Genomic DNA, 7,692 nt, shown 5'->3' with positions numbered 1-7,692 from the left:
GACTAGTAAATTACGTGTTCTCGGGCGCAGAATTGTTTAAAAATATGGCCCTGAGCATGCTGAATCTAGCTGGGCTGAGGTGGCAAAGAGGGGCAAGAAGGTCAAGAAAAATCTCTTAGTTGTAAAGCTTCTACACAGGAAAAGAAGGCAACAGACATGAAGGATGAAGTCTCCAAGGCATTGAATGGTATTTAAATAACTGATTCAAGATTTACAAATAGAGGTAGCATTGTCAGGAACTTTGATAATGAGAACACAAGGGATGAGGCTGCTCAAAAACTGGAGTCTGTTGAGCAAATCAATACCAAGAGTGTTGGAAAGATGAAACCAAGGATCATGATATGCAATGTGCATAAAGAGGAGACCAAGGAAAAAATAAAGGAGACCATATTAAACCGCAATGAGTTCTTACAAGCCATTGGGGGTGTTGAGGATAAGATTGAGCTGGTTTTTAGCAAGCCTGCGGCTGGCGGCACGATGCACTACATTTTGAGGTGTGACCCAACTGTAAGAGAGCTGATTCACAAGAACCACAAGCTAAAATTAGAATGGGGAATATACACAGTGAGAGACAGATACCATGCAATTATATGCTATCACTCTCAGAGATACGGCCATCTTGAGGCCAACTGTACTGCCAAGACCAATGGAGATGCCCCAAATTGTTTCAAATGCGCTGGCAATCATAAATCAAAGGAGTGCACCATGGCTGAGAATAAATGCATAAATTGTGTGAGATACAAAAAGCCTGAAATCAACCACTCAGCGAATGACCAGTGTTGTGTAGTCCTCCAGACTGAAATTGAGAGAACTCGTAACATGACTGATCATGGCAATTAATTATAGTGTCTCTACTCAAAGATAAATTGTGTGTGATGAATGTTCAGTGTGCTGGAAATAATTGTTGAATATTTAATAGTGATACTATAAGGAAAATAGCAGACATCAACACTGAACTAATTGCTATATGTGATATTATTCGTAAAAGAAATTAAGACACTCACTCACTCACTACGATGTTTGAGAATAAGTGCATCGAAGACTATTATTGCGGCTAACGTTGAAATTGTTGACGGCCCTCGTAGAGCGCTGCATCAGCGGCGGAGCAGCAGGGCCTGAAACCTCATCAACGGTAAACGGTAAACGATATGCATCTTTTACTAAGTTTAGCCCTATAGACATCTTCTACAATATTTTTCTGTGCATATTATAATTCTATCAAAGACCTTGTCTTATATAGGCAATATTTTACTTATTATAGGTGTATTGACGTTATGAGGGATCCCTTATTTAAACAATTCTCTTCATTCATGTTCTAAGATATGCAATTCAAGATGTTCTGTATTATACTCAAGATGACTTGTAGACAAATCTCTCTCTCTCTCTCTCTCTCTCTCTCTCTCTCTCTCTCTCTCTCTCTCTCTCTCTCTCTCTCTCTCTCTCTCTCTCTCTCTCTCAGAGGCGTTCTTAAAGTATTTGATACCCGGGGCGGAGCGTAATTTTGAACCCCCCTCCCCAGGTCTATATATATCTATATATATATATATATATATATATATATATATATATATATATATATATATATATATATATATATATATATATTTTTTTTTTTTTAAAACAAAGGAGGCAGCTCTAGAGCACACAAAAAAATAAAAAAAGAATAAAAAAAAAGCCCGCTACTCTGCTCCCCCCCAAAAAAATCAAATGAGGTGGCTGAAAGAGAGGTCAGATTCGGGAGGAGAGGTGTCCTGATACCCTCCTCTTGAAAGAGTTTAAGTCGTAGGCAGGAGGAAATACAGATGAAGGAAGATTGTTCCAGAGTTTACAAGCGTGAGGGATGCAAGAGTGAAGATGCTTGTTAACTCCTGCATAAGGGATTTGGACAGTATAGGGATGACCATGAGTAGAAAGTCGTGTGCCGCGGGGCCGCGGGAGGGGGGAGGCATGCAGTTAGCAAATTCAGAAGAGCAGTCAGCGTGGAAATATCGATAGAAGATAGAAAGGGAGGCAACATCGCGGCGGAATTTAAGAGGTAGAAGACTATCAGTAGGAGGAGGAGAACTGATGAGTGGAGCCCCCCCACACGTGAGATGCATACTCTATACGAGAGCGGAGAAGGCCCCTGTATATGGTTAGCAACTACGCGGGGTAGAAGAACTGGCGGAGACGATACAGAACGCCCAACCTCGAGGAAGATGATTAAGCGAGAGGAGATATGAAGTTTCCAGTTGAGATTTTGAGTTAAGGATAGACCGAGGATGTTTACTGTTGAAGAAGGTGACAGCTGAGTGTTGTCGAAGACTAGGGGATAGGTGTTTGGAAGATTGTGTCGAGTTGATAGGTGGAGAAATTGAGTTTTTGAGGCACTGAAGGACACAAGGTTCCTTCAGCTCAATCGGAAATGATAGCAAGGTCTGATGTTAAGCGTTCTGCAGCCTCCTGTTTGGAATGTTGTAATGGTCTTCTATTGAAAGAAGTTGAATAATGCAGAGTGGAGTCGTCGGCGTACGAGTGGACAGGACAGTTTGTTATGGAAAGAAGATCATTGATGAATAACAGGAAGAGAGTGGGTGATAGGACAGAGCCCTGTGGAACGCCACTGTTGATAGGTTTAGGGGAAGAGCGGTGACCGTCTACCACCGCAGAGATAGAACGGCCGGAAAGGAAACTGGAGATAAAGGAACAGAGAGAGGGATAGAATCCGAGAGAGTGCAGTTTAGAAAGCAAAGACTGGTGCCATACTCTATCGAAGGCTTTCGATATGTCTAGCGCAACACAGAAAGTTTCACCAAAACGGCTAAGAGAGGATGACCAAGAGTCAGTTAAGAGAGCAAGCAGATCGCCAGTAGAACGCCCCTTGCGGAATCCATACTGGCGATCAGATTGAAGGTTAGAAGTGGAAAGGTGCTTTTGAATCTTCCGGTTAAGGATTGATTCAAAAGCTTTAGATAGACATGGAAGTAAAGCTATAGGGTGGTAGTCTGAGGGATTGGAACGGTCACCCCTCTTAGGCACAGGCTGTACAAAAGCATACTTCCAGCAGGAAGGAAAGATAGATGTTGATAGGCAGAGGCGAAAGAGTTTGACCAGGCAGTGTGTCAGCACAAAAGCACAGTTTTTAAGGACAATAGGAGGCACTCCATCAGGTCCATAAGCCTTCTGAGAGTTGAGACCAGAGAGGGCATAGAAAACATCATTAGGAAGAATCTTAATAACAGGCATAAAGGAGTCAGAGGGGGGATGAGTAGGAGGAATATGCCCAGAATCGTCCAAGGTGGAGTTCTTACAGAAAGTTTGAGCGAAGAGTTCAGCCTTAGAGACAGATGAGACGGCGATGGTGCCGTCAGGGTTAAGGAGAGGAGGGAAAAGGAAGCAGTGAAATTTGGGGAGATATTTTTGGCTGGATGAGAGAAGTCACGGGAAGAATTAGAAGAAGCAAAGTGTTGACATTTTGTATTTATAAAAGAAGTTTTGGTAAGTCGGAGAATAGATTTGGCACGATTCTTAGCTGAAATGTATAGATCAAAGTTAGTGGGAGTTCGAAGGCTCTGGAACCTTTTGTGAGCTGCCTCTCTATCTTTAATAGCACGAGAACAAGCATGATTAAACCAAGGCTTTTTAGCATGAGGAGTAGAGAAAGTACGTTGAATATATGCCTCCATTCCAGAGACAATCACCTCTGTGATGCTCTGAGCACACACAGAGGGATCTCTCTCCTGGAAGCAGTAATCATTCCACGGAAAAGTACATCCTCAGGTCGTCCCACCGAGCTGGAGCAAAATGCCAGAGGCATCGCCTCTTCGGTGGGTCCAGAGGATGTACAGGAGCGATTGGACAGGATACAGAAATAAGGTTATGATCGGAGGAGCCCAACGGAGAGAACAGTTTGACAGAGTAAGCAGAAGGATTAGAGGTAAGGAAGAGGTCTAGAATGTTGGGCCTGTCTCCAAGACGGTCGGGAATATGTGTAGGGTGGTGGACCAACTGCTCTAGGTCGTTGAGGATAGCAAAGTTGCAGGCTTGTTCACCAGGGCCCGTACATATAAATAAATTTATGTGAGACGTAAACTGAGACATATCCGAGTATTAACAATGACGCGACATAACCCCCCTCCTTACGTTTCACCCCCTCAACATAACCAGCTCGTCATAGGCGAGTATTAGTACATCGTTGCCAAACCCTGAGCTGCACATATGAAAGGGATGCCAACTCAAAATAAAATGTTTGAATTTGGTATAATTTTGATGTTAAAAGCATATTAACGTATTGGAAATATATATAAAATAAAATAAAAATATTTTTGGGTATTGTTGGCGATGCATAGACCAACATCACATGGAATAATGATAAAATTAAAGACGTAGCCCCTCAAACATGTAAACAAACATTCCCGCGAGCTTCAAGCCAGCAGTCAGCCATGGACGCCAACAGCCAGCCACGACCTTTAGTGCCCCTCAGCAGCCAGCGAGGTCAGCAGCAACAGCAGCAGCAGCAGCCTCTTCAGGAGCAGCAGCAGGAGGGACCACAGCCTCATCCCCAGCCACAACAGAAGCAGCAGCAGCAGGAACAGCCGCCGCCCCAGCTACAGCCTCCTCGGCAGACACGTCACCGCAATACCAACTGGACGTTCGCTGAAACTCTCTCCCTCGTACAGCTCTATAGGGATAAAGCAGCCATCCTCAAAGGAAATTTTTCGGAAAATGGCTGCTCTGCTGAGGCGAAGACGAAGGCGTGGGGCAGCACTGTCACTCGCCTAGCGGCACTCCACCCAGGCTTTAGTAGGTGCACGAAGCAGTGCCAGAGACGCTGGCAGACAGTGATGCAAGATGCAAAACTAAGATAAGGGCCTTCCATAAGGACAGGGATGGAAAAGGTAGGATTTTTCTTGAAATAAAATGGTATTCATGAAGTGCAAGGAATGGTTAACAAGCAAATAGTGACAGTCTTGTAAATTTCAATGCTTATTAAGTGCTTGATGGAAATAACATTTGTCATGTTCTGCCTTTTCTTTTCAATCAAGGGAATTCAATTGACTAGGCCCTGTACTTGTGCACCAATATATATATATATATATATATATATATATATATATATATATATATATATATATATATATATATATATATATATATATATATATATATATATATATATATATATATATATATATATATATATATATATATATATATATATATATATATATATATATATATATATATATATATATATATATATATATATATATATATATATATATATATATATATATATATATATATATATATATATATATATATATATATATTATATTGGTACGTCAAGGACGTCTCTTCGTGCCCGAAAAGTCCTCAGCTGCCGCAGACGCGCATCCACTACCTCCGCCATCTTGACTGTTATGCTTCGCTTAGGTCGACCTAAGGAATGCAATGTTACCTCCACCCCGCGCGTAGCTGGCAAGTCAATTTAGGTTCCGCTTAGTTGAAACCTAAGGTTTATGCTTCCCTTACGTCTCGGTATCCGCCATTTTCTTGATTTATGCCTCACATAAGCGAAACATATTCTTTATAAGTACGGGCCCAGGATGGTCGGTGAAAGAGGATGAAAGCCAAAGCTGGTGGTGAACATTGAAATCTCCTAGGATGGAGATTTCAGCGAAGGGAGAGTGGGTCAAGATGTGCTCCACTTTAGAGTTCAAATACTCAAAGAATTTTACATAGTTAGTAGAGTTAGGTGAGAGATAAACAGCACATATGTATTTAGTAATAGAATGACATTGAAGAAAATTCAGAGGAGTCAAGGTTGTGGGCACGAGGGCAAGTGATGTCGATGCGCACGTAGGCGCAACATCCAGCTTTGGATTGAAATTTAGGATAGAGATAGTAGGAGGGAACAGAGTAGAGATTGCTGTCAGTAGCCTCAGAAGCCTGTGTTTCGGTGAGGAAAAGAAGGTGAGGTTTAGAGGAAGAGAGATGATGTTCAACAGAATGAAAATTAGAACGAAGACCGCGAATGTTGCAGAAATTGAGAAGAAAGAGGTTCGAGGAGTTATCAAGACACCTCTCGGTCGGCGCCCAGAGGAATTTATTTTGTTGTTGAGATTTTGAGTTAAGGATAGACCCAGGATATTTAGTGTTGAAGAAGGTGACAGCTGAACGTTGTCGAAGAATAGGGGACATGTGTTTGGAAGATTGTGTCGAGAGATGTGGCCTCAAGGCCACGTCATGTGCATAGACACACTCAAACAAGCCTGAACCGCACGCTGGACGGAGCCAACCTGTCAGGTACAGGTTCGTGAGGTAGCCTCTCCGGCGGCCTGCACAGGCCGCCTAAACGTCCCATACACGCTCAGGTTTGCCTGAACAGTCCTGATTTTCGCAGGCAGCCGGAGAGGCCTCCAGAGCGTGTAAAATATAGGGTAATGTAGGATAATGTATAATATAGGATAATGTAGGTATACATAACACAGGATAATGACACCAACTCACCTGCTTATTGATCTTATTCCTCAACCAAAGCAAGTATTCCTTGGTTGTAAGATATAGTGGGAGGTGTACACACTACTTGTGTGTTGCTTTAGTGCTCATCTCGTCTCTTTGGCCTAAATTTAGACAGTGACGTATATGTACGACGGTCATTCCAAAGTTAATGCCTCCTATTTTTTTATTCTGCCCCAAGGGGTCCGAGGGGATTGTTTATTGCATTGTTATGATGACAACCTCCTTGAAAATAGCCTGAAATTTTCATCTCTCTGTTGCAGACATTGACGGTGTGAGTTTAAGAAAGCAACCCGTCATGGACGTGCGTCAGAAGCAGAGGTGCGTCACTGTATTCCTCCACGCAGAATAAGTTGAACCAATCGACATTCACCGACGCTTGGTGAACGTCTATGGAGCCGAGGCAGTTTATGTCAGCACGGTTAGGAGATGGGTTGGTCGATTCCTGAGTGGCGACAGAGATGTGAGTGACAAACCTCTCTCCGGACGCCCATGCACAGCCACCCGCCTGGCACACCCTTTGCTGTATCCTAGGGATGACAGCATTTTTTTCAGTACACCGACACCCACATCCAGCAGTGCATTCATTTCATTCACTGTTATACGCCAGTTAGAGCGGGTGAGTTGATCATGGAGCACCTCAGTTTCCGGAGTGGTGGCTGTGCATGGGCGTCCGGAGAGCGATTTGTCACTCACATCTCTGTCGCCACTCCGGAATCGACGAACCCATCTCCTAACCGTGCTGACATCAACTGCCTCGGCTCCGTAAACGTTCACCAAGCGTCGGTGAATGTCGATTGGTTCAACTTGCTCTGCGTGGAGGAATACAGTGACGCACCTCTGCTTCTGACGCACGTCCATGACAGGGGTTGCTTTCTTAGACTGTCACACCATCAATGTCTGCAACATAGAGATGAACATTTCAGGTTATTAGTGCGAAGGTTCAGTCATCATGTTATAAGCAATCCCCTCGGACTCCTTGGGGCGGAATAAAAAAAATAGGAAACATTACTTTTGGAATAACCTTTTACAAGCACATTGTCCTCAACCAGATCCACAAGATGAGCATCAATCATTCATCTCCTTCATTACTTATCCCTAGAATCATTTGTGAATCTATACTTTCATTTTTCCGTGAGTGAAATTCAAATAATCATGTATATTTGAGCAATAACATATGATTCAAGAATC

This window comes from Eriocheir sinensis, chromosome 49 (assembly GCF_024679095.1).
Source record: "Eriocheir sinensis breed Jianghai 21 chromosome 49, ASM2467909v1, whole genome shotgun sequence".
Lineage (NCBI taxonomy): Eukaryota > Metazoa > Arthropoda > Malacostraca > Decapoda > Varunidae > Eriocheir > Eriocheir sinensis.
This window is presented reverse-complemented; position numbering follows the sequence as displayed.